This window comes from Schistocerca gregaria, chromosome 1 (genome assembly GCF_023897955.1).
Source record: "Schistocerca gregaria isolate iqSchGreg1 chromosome 1, iqSchGreg1.2, whole genome shotgun sequence".
Taxonomy (NCBI): domain Eukaryota; kingdom Metazoa; phylum Arthropoda; class Insecta; order Orthoptera; family Acrididae; genus Schistocerca; species Schistocerca gregaria.
This window is the reverse complement of record NC_064920.1, coordinates 959,281,087-959,299,761: the sequence shown is the minus strand read 5'-3', so window position 1 is coordinate 959,299,761 and position 18,675 is coordinate 959,281,087.

The following is an 18,675-nucleotide window of genomic DNA, read 5'->3' as shown; positions in this document are numbered from 1 at the left end:
TGGTGTCGCGACAGGCGTGAATGGAGGGACGAATGGAGACGTGTCGTCTTCAGCGATGAGAGTCGCTTCTGCCTTGGTGCCAATAATGGTCGTATGCGTGTTTGGCGCCGTTCAGGTGAGCACCACAATCAGGACTGCATACGACCGAGGCACACAGGGCCAACACCCGGCATCATGGTGTGGGGAGTGATCTCCTACACTGGCGGTACACCTCTGGTGATCGTCGAGGGGACACTGAATAGTGCACGGTACATTCAAACCGTCATCGAACCCATCGTTCTACCATTCCTAGACCGGCAAGGGAACTTGCTGTTCCAACAGGACAATGCACGTCCGCATGTATCCCGTGCCACCCAACGTGCTCTAGAAGGTGTAAGTCAACTACCCTGGCCAGCAAGATCTCCGGATCTGTCCCCCATTGAGCATGTTTGGGACTGGATGAAGCGTCGTCTCACGCGGTCTGCACGTCCAGCACGAACGCTGGTCCAACTTAGGCGCCAGGGGGAAATGGCATGGCAAGCCGTTCCACAGGACTACATCCAGCATCTCTACGATCGTCTCCATAGGAGAATAGCAGCCTGCATTGCTGCGAAAGGTGGATATACACTGTACTAGTGCCGACATTGTGCATGCTCTGTTGCCTGTGTCTATGTGCCTGTGGTTCTGTCAGTGTGATCATGTGATGTATCTGACCCCAGGAATGTGTCAATAAAGTTTCCCCTTCCTGGGACAATGAATTCACGGTGTTCTTATTTCAATTTATAGGAATGTAGTTCCGGTACACACAAAAAAATTTAATTATTTTGCCGGCCGGAGTGGCCGAGCAGTTCTAGGCGCTACAGTCCGGAACCGCGCGACCGCTACGGTGGCAGGTTCGAATCCTGCCTCGGGCATGGATGTGTGCGATGTCCGTAGGTTAGTTAGGTTTAAGTAGTTCTGAGTTCCAGGGGACTGATGAGATCAGACGTTAAGTCCCATAGTGCTCAGAGCCATTTGATCCATTATTTGTCACTATCTACAGACTTTGTGTGTATTACTGTGGATTCAAAATATTATACTCAAATGGGGGTTATTAACACAACTTAAACTACATTTGTAGACAAATTTGCCTTTAACCATAAGACTGTTGAGATTGTAATATAACTTGCTTTCTGAGTCTTCTTTGCAACTGAGAACACCATTAATGTTTCCAACAAGAATTTTGATTTAATACTCGATTGGATCACCAGGTAATAGTAAGAAATGATAATTACATCAAACGCAGAGATCGAAAACTTTCTCGACTCGTGAACCGCCCGTGAAACGATCGGAGCTAGGTGAACCACTGACTTTTAAATATACATACAGTAGACTCGCATAAAATGTAATTCCCAGCAAAAGGTTCAGATACTCTAGCTACGGCTTAAAAGGTACACAACGTATAGGCCTAGCTACAGTACTAAATACGAGCGTTGTTTGTAATTACTGACTTTTTCCTTGGCATTCAGTGAGAAGATTGCGCCTACTTTACATGGCACAGAGGTTTGAAGTCAGGAACCACAACAATTAAATAAGGTCTCAAATCACTTCCAGCAAAAAGTCTGTTTCTGTATTTCTTTTTAAATATGCATGTGAAGAAAATAACTTTTCGCACAGGTAAGTGGATGAAAATGATAAAAAAGCTGTACAAGCTTTACTCGTTAACACTAGAAGCTCTTTTAAGCTTATTCAACAACCAATTACTGACAAAGTTTCATAACTTTTCTGTACGCTTAATGTGGTCCTAAAACTGTTGACCGTTCGCAGGGATAGCGAATCCAATTATTATTATTGAACATAGCACAGAAATATTCTTGAATGTTCTTCCACGTACCTTCAAATGTTCTTCACCCATGTTCTTGACATTTTTTCGTCGAAATATAAATGATTTCCCACAGGAAAGAATATCAAACCCAAAGGTGTGATTCCTATTGATACATGTTTCACAAAGTTTGATGTTTTAATGAGTGATTCGATGCGGTGTTGCACAATAAAAACGTCTCTATTTCACCTGTGGAGAGAAAAGTTTTAACTATCAATTTTTGAAAATATATCTGACAAAGAAACTAAAGTCTAAAGCCAGATTTCATCTTCCATGCACTCTGATTTGTGAAAGACATGGCTGCTGAGAAACACCTAGTCTTTAAGCTCACACAGTCTGGAAGTAGTTATACCTCGAGGTTGCAACCTAGCGTCAGTGTGAATCAATAAACATTTATAAATGCTTCTGATTTCCCCACAAAGTACTGCAAAGATGCGGAAATACGTAGGGAGAGCATTAAAAAAACTTTATTTCCTGTGCATCGTCCATCACAGGTTTCAATCAACAGAGCATACGTTTACAAGCAAGAGCCTGTCTATGAATGCAACAATGTGTCCAAGAAGCATTCGCCGCCAACGATTTCACTTTGGAAGCAAACCCAGCAGAGAACTCTGCCATAGACTTCGCACCGTATGAACGAATGCCTCTACAGAGAATCCATTTTAGTGGATTTTCACGAAAGTATTAGTCGGTTAACTTAAAAACATATCCCCTCCCATAGTTCTCTGTTCTGAGAGCCTCCAGACTCTCCACAGACTCCCCATTAACACGTGTAGCGAACAAAAAGTCAGAAAATGCCTCAACCGGCAACAGGTATCGATTTGTCAAGTTGAATCCAAAAAGATGGAACTGTTTGCAGATTTTCATTTTCGACTTAATTTGACATGTCTTTAATTCAGGGGTTAATCGCATTGTCGAAAGTGGCACCATATTAAATTTTGTGGAAAAAAAAAACAAGCAAGCACTGTACTATGTTGTTTTTACTGCACTAAATCATCAGGTACTGAACCAGTTTTTGCAGTTCTAGCAATTCTGTAGCTAAAACGCGATAAGACGCTTCAGGAGAATTCGCATTGTCAGTGTTTGCAGTGGATACAAAAGTAGTTAAATCATTTTTCTACCGGTTTGATTTTCGTGTTGTAAAAGCAGATTTGTTTATGTGGATGGGCTGTTTAGTTTCTAAGTGACGTTAAGTAGAGAAGATTTCAGACTACTGTTAGCAATAATGTCGTCACAAACAACAGCACACTGTGGCCTTGGACAATCCTTGTCACTTATATAAGAAAATTTAAAAATAATGTAATTATCATCGTACTTTCTTTTCTTTACCCACGGTTAACTTTTGTCTGATCAACACACATGACTAGAAGTTAAATGACCTGTTAACAAAACTCTAACATGCGATTTTGTTAAATAATATTTTCATTTCCACTATAGATTTTTCAACCAGTTATTCATCTTAAAATAAGCGGAAATGATTCTGATACACAACTAATGAGTTACCGCATTTACTGCAAGGAAAGAAGGAGTAGGCTACTGTTGAAAATCAAACGCCTGACCGCCATGTAACCGTTTCTCAATGGGGTCCCGGTACCGTTGTTAGTATTGTCAGAACAGAAGGAAGCTGACAGACTAAATTTCTATTCTAGGGAAATCAAATGCGTTCCTAACGCTGTTGCATAACTGTAAATCAGATATTGGCTGTAAATATAAATTTATCGTGGGAATAATGTGATAAGTTACCGATGTTATACATATATGGCGAGGGGCATTATAGCGTTAATTTAATTTTAAAATAATAATTGTATTTATTATTATTATGATAATGACGCAGGAACTAAGGCAACATTAATACACGTGACCTCGAAACTCGCCATTATGGAAAAAGGTTTTGGCGAAAAGCTTCAAATATTCTGTGAACCACTTGGTGGTTAGCGAATCACATGTTAGGAAACGATAATCTAGAGGAAACACACAACACAGAGGAAGCAGCTATTCGGGCAGCATAGTGTATGTGGACTGAATCGTGTTTTTTGTTCTTTGCTGGTGATGCGGGGGGGGGGGGGGGGGGGGGAGGGGGGTGAGCTACAGGATTATCTGGGGTCCTCTGACAGACACCTATCAAACAACACGAAGAGAACAAAATCAGATTGCGTAGAAAGCAGAGATATTTAGAAATTCAAGAGTTTTACTGTAAATTTCCTCAGCATTCGGGACAAAGTTGTGGATTTACTGCCCTGCAGGAAAGTTCTCGGGCTCAAATTATACTCGGAACCGAAACCTGGATAGAAGCCGATATAGAAAGCTTCGAAATTTTGAACGCGGCATGGAAACTACACTAGGTGATCAAAAGTATCCGGCCATCACCCAAAAGCATACATTTTTCTTATTAGGTGCATTATGCTGCCACGTGCTGCCAGGTACTCCATATCAGCGACATCAGTAATCATTGAACGTCTTGAGAGAGCAGAAAGAGACGTTCCGCAGAACTCACGGACTTCGAACGTGGTCAGGTGATTAGGTGTCATTTGTGACATACGTCTGTACGCGAGATTTCCACACTCCTGTACATCCCTAGGTCCTGTGTTTCCGATATGATAGTGAAATGGAAACGTAGAGTGATACGTACAGCACAAGAGCGTACAGGCAGATGTCGTATGTTGACTGACAGAGACCGCCGACAGTTGAAGAGCGTCACACAGGAATTCCAAACTGCATCAGCATCAACTTGAAGTACTGCTACAGTTGGTCGGGAAGTGGGAAAACTTGGATTTCATGCTCGAGCGGCTGCTCATAAGCCACACATCACGCCGGCAAAAGCCAAACAACTTCTCGCTTGCGTGAGGAGCGTAAACATAGGACCGAAGCGTCGTGTAGTGTGACGAATCACGGTACACAATGTAGCGATCCAATGGCAGGGCGTGGGTATGGCGAATGCCCAGTGAATGTCATTTGCCAGGGTGTGTAGTGCAAACAGTAGAATTCGGAGGCGTTGGTGTTATGATGTGGTCGTGTTTTTCAAGCATGGGGCTTGCACATTTTTTTTTTCTGCGTGGCAGTATCACAACACAGGCCTACAGCGATGTTTAAACATCTTCTGGCTTCCTGAGGTTGAAGACTAGTTGTTCATAATATACGGCCTGTGGCGGAGTGGTTACACGACACTGACATCCCTTTAATGGACTGGCCTGCACAGAGTCCTGACCTGAATCCTATCGAAAACCTTTGGGATGTTTTGGAACGCCGCTTCATGTCAGGCCTCACCGACCGACATCGATACCTCTCCTCAGTGCAGCACTTCGTGAAGAATGGGCTGCTGAAACCTTCCAGCACCTGATTGAATGTATGCCTGTGAGAGCGGAAGCTGTAATCAAAGCTAATGGTGGGCCAACACCATATTGAATTCCAGTATTATCGATAGAGGGGTCCACTAAATTGTAAGGTCAAGTTCGGCCAGGTGTCCGGATACTTTTGATCACATAGTGTATATTAAAATGAAGGGTCTATCGAGGTCGAAATTGAGTCTTGCTTGGAAGTTATCTGGACTTGAGTAAGCGTTATAGGTGCATCCAAGTTAATTTTGGGATGTTTCTGATTCCCCAATAGCACTCGTAGAATCATTCAAAGAATTTCTAAGCTCAGGAGCATGGACCATGAAAAATTATTTGAGGGCCACTTTAACCTACCGAATATAGACAAGGACGTCTATGGATTCGTTGCGGATGGTGCGGACAAACGCTTTTGTTGTTCTGAACACCTTTAACGAAACTTTCTTGAGCAACTTGTTGCCGCGCGGAGTCCAGTGACCGATGACCTTAGCAGTTTCACACACATTTGAACATTTGAGCAACTAGTACGGCAACCGACATGCTATGAAAATGTTTGAGACATCGTAGATAAAAACAGGCCTGACTTTATCGACAGTGTCAGTAAAGAGAGAAGGATTAGTGATCATGATGTCGTCATAGCGACGACGATTAATGAGAAAGGATGACGAGCGTTTATGCCGGAACGAGCAAGTAATCTGTTGTCTGCATACCGCTTGGACAATGGTTCAAAAATGGCTCTGAGCACTATGGCACTTAACTTCTGAGGTTATCAGTCCCCTAGAACTTAGAACTATTAAACGTAACCAACCTAAGGACATCACACACATCCATGCCCGAGGCTCGATTCGAACCTGCGACCGTAGCGGTCGCTCAGTTCCAGTCTGTAGCACCTAGAACCGTTCGGCCACTCCGGCCGGCCTTGGACAATGAACGGATTTAATTTAGTTCTAGTACGATGGCCGTATAGATGTTATGGACAAAACTCGTAAACTGACATCGAATTGCATTCGACGAGAGTTCTATTATTAAACGGATCAACGGGTGGACTAGCGATAAACGAAGCAATGTCCTCGGAAAACGTAGAGATGTAAAGTTTTGGACGCCAGAGATGGAAACAGTAACTAAAGAAAGGCAAGAAGCTTTCAAGAACTACATAAATAATCCCAAAGAATATAAAAAGAAGATAAATAATGCGAAATGCATAACTTAGGAAGCGATTGCAGGATCAAGGCAGTACTTTATCAGCAAAATATAGCACGATTTATATGGCAGACAAACTATCGCTTATAAAGTGATGTAACCACTCAGAAAACAAGAAAACGATCGTATGGGTTTTAATAATATAGGACAGAACGAGTGGATAGCTTATAATTAAAATAATTGTTGTATGATTATATTTTAATTCAGAATTTACCTGAACTGAGTGACACAAAAGAGCTGGGAGACATTGATATGAGACAACTGATGGTAACTCTAAAAGCTACAAGAAGTAGGAAAGCCACAGATTTAAATTGTATTAATATGGAACTTTGGAAATACGTAGTGTTATTCCTAAATTTTAAGACTTCTTCAAATATTTAATCAATATTTCAGAGCCATAGTAATATTTTTCTTTAAAGAGAGCTGTGGTGTCACCGCCAGACACCACACTTTCTTGATGGTAGCCGTTAAATAGGCCGCGGTCAGTTAGTATACGTCGGACCCTCGTGTCTCCACTATCAGTGATTGCAGACCGAGAACCGCCATACGGCAGGTCTAGTCTAGTGAGAAACTCCCTAGCACTCGTCCCAGTTATACAGCCGACTTTGCTAGAGTTGGTAGTTATGTACAGATAAAAGCCGTCAATTCTGCACTGAGGCGCCATCATCATGCCGTCACAAACGCAGACAGTACGAGCTAGTAGTAAGACCTCCCTCTTAATGACGATACTGTTGCGGCCTCTTTTTATTTGTCCCCGGACAAACTTGCCCGCCCTTCGTTATTTCATGTCCGCTGCATTGTCCGTTGCTTGGTCCACGAAGTTAATTGCTTTTTGATTACATCACGCTTTATAGTTACTTCGCTCCGAAGTATTTTCAAATAACGAGCTTCATGTCGCCGACCATGCAGTGCGTGCGAGCACTGAATCAACAACGCAGAAAATCTAACTTAAATTACATATGTAATTAGACGCGACTAAATCAGACCGAGTATGGCACGAAAGATGATTCCTAATTTACGGCCAAAGCTGAAATGAAGTGTCGACTCATTTCCAATTAAAAAACTAAACTAATCTAAACAGATTTTCCGCATTATTAATTCCATCACTGAATGTATACCAGCTACGTATCTTTTATCTCCTGGGGAAAAAACCGCTTTACATGATCTCTTAATTTCCTATTTGCTACATAGAGTTGGAAGGAAGGAAGACTGGGTTCAAAGTCCCGTCGACATCGAGGTCATTAGATATGTATTGTGTCAAGGATGGTGAAGAAAATCGGCAGTGCCCTTTTCAAAGGTATCATTCTACGTACTGCCTGGACCGATCTAGGGAAATCACGGAAAACCTAAATCTGGTTGGCCGGACCTGGGTTCGAACCGTCGTCCTCCCGAACTCGTGCCAAATGTGCTAACTGCTGCGCCACATCACTCGGTGCTACGTAATGTCGAAACACCTTTACTGCTTTTCCGAAAAATTGTCCACATTTATAGTTAAAATAACTGAAATGGAAAGATGCTGGTCAGTGCCTCTTTCCTTCCTAGTCTCTTTCCAAACAATATATAAGATACGCAAAAGTGTCCTTGTGATTGGAAACACGAAAAGCAAATAATAGAAGATCTCATGCGTCACCGAAATGCGTAAGTAACTATACTACTACTTAACGGTAGCTTCCAAAATTTAGAATGTTGTGGTAAATCCCCATGGGATCAAACTGCTGAGGTCATCGGTCCCTAGGCTTACACACTACTTAATCTAGCTTTAACTTTCATTGAGGACAACACACACACCCACGCCCGAGGAGGACTCGAACCTCCGACGGAGTGAGCCGCGCGAACCGTGACAAGATGCCTAAACCGCTACCCCGCGCGGCACAACAGCTTTCACTGCTTATGTTAACGAAAATTAAAACCAATCAGTAGTGTACGGCAACTGAAGAAATCATTTACACAGAACTGCCAGTCTTCCAGCCGTAGTATATGTGCAAAAAGACGAAATATTTTAACACCTTACGATTGTAGAAGTATTTGTTCCGTTACCGGATAAGGGACTTTGAAAAATTGCCAGTAGATGGCGGGAAAGAAGCAAGGAGGCAATACCTCAAATGCGTCCCAGTTACTTACAAAGTTTTCTTAAGTGCTGTTAGCACGATTGACATCACACCAACTACATTTGATATAGAAAAAATTACCTCACAATTAAAAAAACTGCTTCCTACATTATTGATAACAAAACCAGATATCAGAGCTCAGATAAACTGAAATAGCCACCTAGACTTTCTTTCCTCACAATCCCTACCGTATCGTGTATTATCATACAAGTATGTCCGTGTCAACATATTCAGAAATCTCATAAAAGAACACAGCAAAAGAGTAAACCAATTTCTTAATATTATATAAAAATCAAGTACTATAATTAGCAACCTTATTTATTTTTTGGAGATGCGACAAGATGTCGTACAGGAAGCGTGCGACTGGAACAGTACTGCACAAATTCTGTATAGATCACTTAGGGAAACATTCTTAATATTATATAAAAATCAAGTACTATAATTAGCAACCTTATTTACTTTTTGGAGATGCGACAAGATGTCGTACAGGAAGCGTGCGACTGGAACAGTACTGCACAAATTCTGTATAGATCACTCAGGGAAACACATCGGTTGCTTATTGGATGATTTTCATATTACGCGTTTCGGGGTAATTCATCATCAGATACCTGATACATCGAGTTATACTGATGAACTGAAGTTTATGTTGCATACATGTAACAGTTATGTATGTAACATATAACGTATGAGCATCTATACAGCACAAGGTCTCTGATGATGGGTTATCTCGAAACGCGCAATATTAAAGTCGCTCTTTCACCTGTTGTTAATGTTGTATTATGTCCTCTACTCAGAATTTGTGCAGTACTGTTCCAATTAATTATTTGTGGTAATTTCTAGACAATTAGTACCTTTCAAACGATAATTTCTATTACCAAAGAGTGAATAATTTCCGTAGAAATAGAACATAAATTGGAGATATGAACTCATGAAATTCACCTGAAACTCTCAGTTGTTGCGATCAGTAACTGAAGGAGCTTGAGTGGGTGACAAAAATTACCAATTTCAAGCTGTTGGTATAATCTACATTAGTACAGTGAACGTTAAACTGGAGAGTCCAGCCCCCGTCCACCTCCCCCTCTCCCAACCAAATTAGTTCAAAGCTCACAGGAATACTGAGGGTACATTCTATAATAGAACAGGTACTCTGGTTTCCAACCTATCTTTTCGGATAAGGAACGTTTACTTTGTGTAATTCTGCTCTATCATTTATAGACGACACTACTGCTCCATTTCGTCAGTGATGAGCTACTGTAGCTGTTCCATAGCTACATACCGAAGCGGGCTATGATCGTATTAATGCGTCCCATGGTCAGTCTCCACCTCCAGCTTCGATCTGGAAACGACTATTTCACATTTTGCAATCAGCAGTTTTCGGTATGTAACATCTCACTGTGATAGCACGGAGCCGACCTCTGAATTCGTCTACTGCTCGTGTGTATCCGACATAAAGGAAGTTTAAATAACCGGGAACATCCCCAAGTGTAAATAAACGATCTAGAGGGAGCAAAATAATGCAATACGCATTTATTTCGTTGTGCCCAATTTCACTTAAAAATGTAAAACACACACACCGAAAAGAAATTTGGCGTGTTAGGTTTAGAGGGAATATCTTCGAAACGATGATATATAAAAAGTGTTTCTCATAAAAAATTTGACATGTAAGTAACGTTCTTTAAAACTGTAATCATCATCAAGTGTAATAATTTGAAATTTAGCGGAACACCCACCAAACACTAGTTAATTTTGAAAAATGGAAACTTTTCTTATAACACACATCAAAGAACCTTCCAAGCAACATACATCCACGTGTAATAAAACTCATTTCTGAAATACCATTTGTTCAAATACACTGTACACAGTGTGCTGTCGGAATATTCTCAACATAATTAATTAAGAAATCTAAACATTCGGTATTATTGTAATTATTATTTCATTCATATTTTATATATTTTAAATTGTTATTTTAAGTTTTACGTTCACGTTTCTGTTCTTAGTTTTTTTATTTTGTCTTTCCAAAACGGGTATTTTGTTAACTAATAATCATACGTAACTCGTTATTATGGTATAAAATCGTTACAGTAATGATAATCTGCAAGGAAATACTTCACAGATAATGTTTTCTTACAACATGCTCGAAATTTCTTCACATAATATACAAGACGGAGAAAACAATATAAAACTAAATTTTGCTGGATTTCAAATTGTCGCAGGTAATCCTCTAAATATCGTGTTTTTTATCAGGCATACTTCGGTAGCTTGGTAAGCCTTGGCGAAGTGAACTGATTGTGTACTAATGACTACAGCTTAATTATGTTGTTTCTCAAGTGGGGACAGAAATCATACTCATTCAGCAGAACTAGATCTCAAAACCTTTTCACAATGGTCTTCCAATATCCAAAGCCGCATACTTCGCACGACTGTACCTCTACCGTCGAGCCCTTTGGGATCTTCAAGTGAACAAGTTTCATGTCTTCGGGTACGATGCACACTAGCCACCTCCTTTTAGTGGTTTTAAAGAAACTAATGCTGAATTTGTATGAAGAAATAAAAAAAAACTTTTTGTAGCGCCAGACGTTCTCGTGACAGCATCGAAATCATATAAACAAACGTCTGACCAGGTCAAAAGATATTTTAAACATGATTTCATTCCTACTGAGGGAGGAAAATCTGTATTATTGTTAAATTTTTGGGATGTTCAATGTGAAAGAACCGTTTAGAGCATCGTACCTAAGAACAAAGAACTTGATCACCTCGTTTTCTCAAAGGGTTTCATGGCACAGGTACCGCAGTGGCCCCTTATATGGCTTTTGATGTTGGAAGAACTTAGTGAGAGGACTTTCATATGTAGTTCCCTTCAATGATTATGATCTCCACTTGAGAAACAATATAATCAAGTAGCAGTGACTACCATGCAATAAATTCTCTTCGCCAAGGTATACCAATTTACTGGCATATACCTGATACTAATCAAGATTTTGAGGACTACCCACTATAATTTTAAAACTTGCTAAATTTTGTTTTATATAAGTCCTTTTACTTTATATTATGTGAAGAAATTTCGTACATGGTGTAAAAATCGTTACATTTTAGGCATTTCTTTACAAATTATCATCATTGTAATGTTTTTGTAACATTTAATGATTTACGTATTTTTATCAGTTAACAAAGTTTCTGTATTTTAAGCAGTAAACTAGAAAACAAAGAACAAAACATGAATGTAGAACATAAGATAAAAAATTAATACACAAAACAACTATAACTGAAATAATAATAATGATAGTAGCCATAATAATAAATAGCAAGACTAATAAAGAATGTTTAGATATTTTAATCAGGTGTGTTGAAAAAACTGCGGTGGTAAAATTTGTACAGCTTATTTCCACAAATGGTATTTCAGAAGCATCTGCATTACACATGAAAGTATGAACTTGAATGCTTTATATGATGCAATTAAAGTTTTCAGTCTTCAAAATTAATTAATATTTGATGGCTATTTTGCAAAATTTCAAATTATTACAAAAGTTGATTGTACAGTTTTCAAGGACATTAATTACGTGCCAACTATTCAACTTTTACGTGAAAAACATTTCTGGAATATATCGTTTCTAAGATACTCCCTCTAAATCTAATGTGAAAAATTACATTTCGGGGTGTGTTTTACCTCTTAAAAATGAAACTGGGCACAGACAAATAAATTTTTATTGCATTATTTTACCCTCTCTACGCACTCGTCAATACTCAGGGTAATTTATCTACACTTCGCAATGCTCTCTTTTAAGTGAAGTATCCCAAACGACCGCCTGTAACCGCCTCTACCCGCACCACGGACGTGTTTTGTATGTTGCTCGTGCTCCGACTACACAAGAATCATTCCCTTTGCTGACTCTGACGTCAACAGTGCGGCAGACATGGCTTACGCATTACAACAAGCTGGATGGTGCGGAAAACAGCCGTGTCTTTCTTGGACTGGACCTCCAGTGAAAATAACGCAAACATTAGATGCTAGCCTCTCCATGTAAGATGCCAGCCTCGAGACCACCAGCGCGCGCATTCTATACAACAACGATACTATTTTGCATCCTCAGTAACGTGCCATCCAATGATCGACGATTATCACTCGGGTGTGTATTCATAACGGTGCCCTGCCACTCGTAGGCAGTTCATTTCGCTGGGACACTGCAAGCAGTTTCGACGCAGAGCAACCATTCGAATCGAAACATCGGAGTTCCAGAAGCCGTCCATTGTGGAAGGTGCCTCACTCCACACAACTACGACCAGTCGGACATCGGCAAAAGAACTTAGTCTCTATCAACCAGGGCTCCAATGGGACTGGCGCTCCAAGATTAATATTCTTGTGTGGCACTTACACTATTAACTGTGCCCATTAGTTGCCATTTACACACCGAAGTGCTAAATGACCTCGGAATTTATCACCCGGTCGTAAACAAGTGCAGTGAATCTAGTCACCGTAATTCATCTATGGAGCATATTATATTTCGAGCGTTTGTCCACTGACAAAGACTAAATAATTTAATTTTTTATCAGTCATTTACTTGCTATACTGGCTCTCTGTACTGGATAGATACACTTAGTCAAAAATGATAATTTAGTTTTTTGGTGTGGAACGCAAAAAACTGTTAACTGGATACGATCCGAAATAGTTAGTTACTGATGTGTGCTACCACACACAACACATCACCAAGGTTCTGTGCCATTCACTTATGTTCCTTACTGTGTATAGAACACGGACGCGTTTGGCAACATTGTACTATCAGAAAATGATATTTACAAGGTTACATTTAAACAGTGTCCTGTAACCTTGAATTCATTTTTCTCAGAACCAAATTCCTACGATTTATACAAGCCCTACCACATATCATCTGATTTACCAGTCTAATAGTCGCTCCTTCGTCGCATATACCGCCTCATACTGAAGACACGTTGAAAGAATATAGATGAGTGATACTAATAGTTAGATACGTAGATAAGGGATTAAATTCTAGTGGACGACGAGGACATTAGAGATGGTATGATACGTTGGAATAGTATTACGCGTTGCATTCGTATTAATGTGACGACCGCCTACATTCGAAGTCAATGTACGATAACTACTCACAGACTGATAGTGGTAACACTAACCATGGATGGTATATAACGCGTGTTCGGGGAACCAGAAAACAGAGCAATTGTTGTCTTAAAGCGATAATGGAGCTATTTATCTAAAGTCCAAACGGGCATGATCATTCGTTTTCGGGCCAAAGGTGGAAAAATTTCCGTTACACGTGATTTAGGGAAGGCAGGAAAAGGTGTAGAGGGTGCCTAATCAGTTACCTTTGGTTGCACAGTATAGACGTACACTTCATTTAAGGAAATAATTTTTTTTACACAATCATTTGATAAAATGACTAACACATTGTACACTGACGGCTGAAGGCCTAATTCAGATGTAATTCAAATTATTTGTCGGCTGAAGGCCTCCAGCAATACTTCAGAACAATTAACGGCTGAAGGCCTGAATTGCAAACGAGGAAGACAATTACACGTTGCAAATATATTTTTAAACAATCATTTAAAAAAAACGACTAATACAAGCAACACTGACGGCTGAAGGCCTTATTAAGAAAAATTCAAATTATTTGTCTGCTGAAGTCCTCTAATAATATGAATAATTTAAATAAAACATTATTTTTAAGCAGTTGACACAATCAGATATAAAGATATGACAAGCATTTAATTACACAAGTTGGCTTCACCAAATCCTAGTATGCAGACAGGGTTCAGACCAAACTGCCTATTCAAAATCTGACTAAATTTACTTGGAATCGCAAAAGACAATTCCACTGACAACTCAAACAGTGCTAGAACAGTCACTGTACAGCTACAAGACGAATTACACGTAAACTTTAACGCTAAGAACACAAAAACGGTCGAAAGACCAGATAAACGTCGTCCACTGAATCATGGGGTTATTGGCAGTGTCTCGTCAACGACGTTGCTGGGTGTGGACCAATGGGCCTATACAGCAGGTGCCTGTTTTATGTTTAACGGAGAGCAGCGCGCTTCGTCACAGGATCATTTAGTAATCGCGAGAGCGTTACGGAGATGGTAGATAAACTCCTTCTTTCCACGAAAAATACCAGACTGGAATAGAAGGGAGAACCGATAGAGGTAGTCAAGGTACTCTACGCCACACACCGTCAGGTGGCTTGCGGAGTATGGATGTAGATGTAGACCCACCGAACGACCAACCATCGGTCGTCGCCAATCAAGTTAGGTAAGGGAAACGTCGGAGTATAAAACCGCCAACTGACACCTTGATGGCATGAGGTCACTTCGACGGACGGACACAGACACAAGTGAGAGTTGGACTACTCGAATGTAACGATCCATTAAACTTAAACTCGCTGAATATGGACCTCGAAGTCGTCGTGCACTCTCGCGACCACACCCTTCCATCGGGCAGTGTATATATCGTGAGCTCCCTCGGCGAGTACTGGCGCTGTCGGACCTCACTGCTGTTCTGTCCCAACTGAACCCCGACACACCCGAGCCGGAAAAACTTGAGCTCGCTCCAAAGACAGTACCACAGTACTCGCTATCGATAAGCGCCGCTGTCATCACTCAAAGACAGACAAAGAGAGCAAACGTAGTGGCGCCAGTAAACGCACCAAGAAAACGTGAGGTCACAATCCGAATACACGACGCCAACCTATCAACGGCATAAGCGCGAGTTGCAGCACAGCTCTGGCTGACGTCTTTTTTTCTGATATTCTAGCCATTTGACTATTAATCGTTCATTGGTTTTGCACGACCATGATTTCGGCCTTGCAGCTATTCTCAAGTGCGTGTTGAACTGTTGAAATACGTCTGGCTTCTCTGTGCCATGTCATCATCGAAAAAACATATTTACTGTCTTAGAGACCAGTTATCGTATGACAGCATATGAGTATAATGTCAGCCATATTATGTATCTCCGAAATGTACTAATTTTTTTTTCAATGACGCCCTGTCATAGAGACGTGAGACATATTTTAACATTTCAACATGCGCTTGACAGTGGTTGTAAATCCGAAATCATTTTTGTGTAAAATAAATGGGCAATTAACAGTCAAAGCTCTTCCTAAAAATTCTACAGGACTGTAGCTTCCAAAGAAAGAAGGATAATTAAGCTCCTAAACAGTTTGCCGCCATTAAAACAGTATACCTTGTTTGGCAAAATGGCATCTCTCAAAACCGGCCATAAATGACGGGGTAGAACGTCGGCTGCGAAGATCTGTACTGGGGAATAGACGTGCAAGTTCTGAGCAACTTAACTCCCAGATGAATTATGTGGCTATCAACAGAGTCTCCTCAACGACTTTGCTGGGTGTAGGCAAATGGGCCTCCACAGCAGGTGCCTGTTTTATGCTTCCATGCTGACTCCTGTTCTTCGGAAACGAAGGCTTGAATTTTGCAGGCTAATACCGCAACTGAATGTCAACTGAGCAGGCGGCATCTTCAGAAGAATTGCGTTGCATGCTCCTTCGACGAGAAACTTCTGAAAGCAAATACCCTACAACAAACTTCGGTAGGGTCCACGTTCCTGAAGGGGGCTTCATGGTCTGGGCAATGCTAATGGCCTTCCCGCGGTGATCTCATTCTAGACGGCACACATTGGGGACCTGGTTCGGCCCTACATGCTGTTTTTTCCTCCTCCGCAAAAAGGCATCTACGAACAAGACAATGCAAAGTGTCACACAACTGGCAGTGTACATATATTGTTCGAAGAGCACGCGCATGAGTTTACCGTTCTCTCCTGGCCAGCAAACTCCGCAGGTTTAAACGCGATTGAGAATCTATGAGGCCACTTCGATCGGGCTTTTCCTGGCATGGATCCTAAACCGAGAAACGTAGCGCAGCTGACAGGAGTAGTGTAGTTGGAATGGCTCCACATCCATGTCGGTAACTTCCAGAACCCCATTAACTCTCTTCCCACCTAGGAAACATGGTTTTCTAGTCTTTTGACAGGGTGTTACATTAACGCGAGTGAATAGTGCAGATAAATGTAGGAGCATCCAAGGTAAGGTCCTAGAACTAATCTCGCTTATATTCGTAGTAATGTCCACTTGGCGACATACTTCTACAGACAGAACATTGATTGAAACCAGTAGTGAAAGAATGGATTCCACTTGGTATACTTATCGCAATGATAGGCTTAACGCTGGTTGAGGAGGTGTGTTTCATCTGTAAATAGTATCATAATATCTGTGGCGCTGGTACAGCTTCCGAATGCGGAATAATGACAGTCTGGACTGCCTACCCCAGGGGCAGTATAGGGGAAATTTGAAGGATAATTTGGACTAGATTCCGTATAAATTTCCTGATTTCGTTTTAAAGTTAGGTGGAGATCTCAGTTCAGCAGGATGGACTGGGATACTCAAGTTATTATGGTGATTAGGCAAAAATGTGGAAGTTTTATAAGTGCCTTACCCGAAATTACCTTCAACAGCTAACCAGGGAACCGACTCCCGAAGGAAACCAGGGACCCCAGAATGAGATTTTCACTCTGCAGCGGAGTGTGCGCTGATATGAAACTTCCTGGCAGATTAAAACTGTGTGCCCGACCGAGACTCGAACTCGGGACCTTTGCCTTTCGCGGGCAAGTGCTCTAGAGCACTTGCCCGCGAAAGGCAAAGGTCCCGAGTTCGAGTCTCGGTCGGGCACACAGTTTTGAAACCAGGGACCTCAATGTTTCAAATTAGTTAAGAGAACAGGCAATCAGTCACCATATATGTGTTCCAGCATCACTGAATAAGGCTGTAAATAAAATTTTGAAGAAAGATATGAAGATATTTATGGTTAAGAAGTGCGACAAAATTACGTCAGAGGTCAGTATGAAAAATTCAGCATGTTGTTGTTGTTGTCTTCAGTCCTGAGACTGGTTTGATGCAGCTCTCCACGCTACCCTATCCTGTGCAAGCTTCTTCATCTCCCAGTACCTACTGCAACCCACATCTTTCCGAATCAGCTTAGTGTACTCATCTCTCGGTCTCCCTCTACGATTTTTACCCTCCACGCTGCCCTCCAATGCTAAATTTGTGATCCCTTGATGCCTCAAAACATGTCCTACCAACCGATCCCTTCTTCTAGTCAAGTTTTGCCACAAACTTCTCTTCTCCCCAATCCTATTCAATACCTCCTCATTAGTTACGTGATCTATCCACCTTATCTTCAGTATTCTTCTGTAGCACCACATTTCGAAAGCTTCTATTCTCTTCTTGTCCAAACTAGTTATCGTCCATGTCTCACTTCCATACATGGCTACACTCCAAACAAATATTTTCAGAAATGACTTCCTGACACTTAAATCTATATTCGATGTTAACAAATTTCTCTTCTTCAGAAACGCTTTCCTTGCCATTGCCAGTCTACATTTTATATCCTCTCTACTTCGACCATCGTCAGTTATTTTACTTCCTAAATAACAAAACTCCTTTACTACTTTAAGTGTCTCATTTCCTAATCTAATTCCCTCAGAATCACCCGATTTAATTGGACTACATTCCATTATCCTCGTTTTTCTTTTGTTGATGTTCATCTTATATCCTCCTTTCAAGACACTGTCCATTCCGTTCAACTGCTCTTCCAAGTCCTTTGCTGTCTTTGACAGAATTACAATGTCATCGGCGAACCACAAAGTTTTTACTTCGTCTCCATGAATTTTAATACCTACTCCAAATTTTTCTTTTGTTTCCTTTACTGCTTGCTCAATATACAGATTGAATAACATCGGGAAGAGGCTACAACCCTGTCTCACTCCTTTCCCAACCACTGCTTCCCTTTCATGCCCCTCGACTCTTATGACTGCCATCTGGTTTCTGTACAAATTGTAAATAGCCTTTCGCTCCCTGTATTTTACCCCTGCCACCTTTAGAATTCGAAAAAGAGTATTCCAGTCAACATTGTCAAAAGCTTTCTCTAAGTCTACAAATGCTAGAAACGTAGATTTGCCTTTTCTTAATCTTTCTTCTAAGATAAGTCGTAAGGTCAATATTGCCTCACGTGTTCCAACATTTCGACGGAATCCAAACTGATCCTCCCCGAGGTCCGCATCTACCAGTTTTTCCATTCGTCTGTAAAGAATTCGCGTTAGTATTTTGCAGCTGTGACTTATTAAACTGATAGTTCGGTAATTTTCACATCTGTCAACACCTGC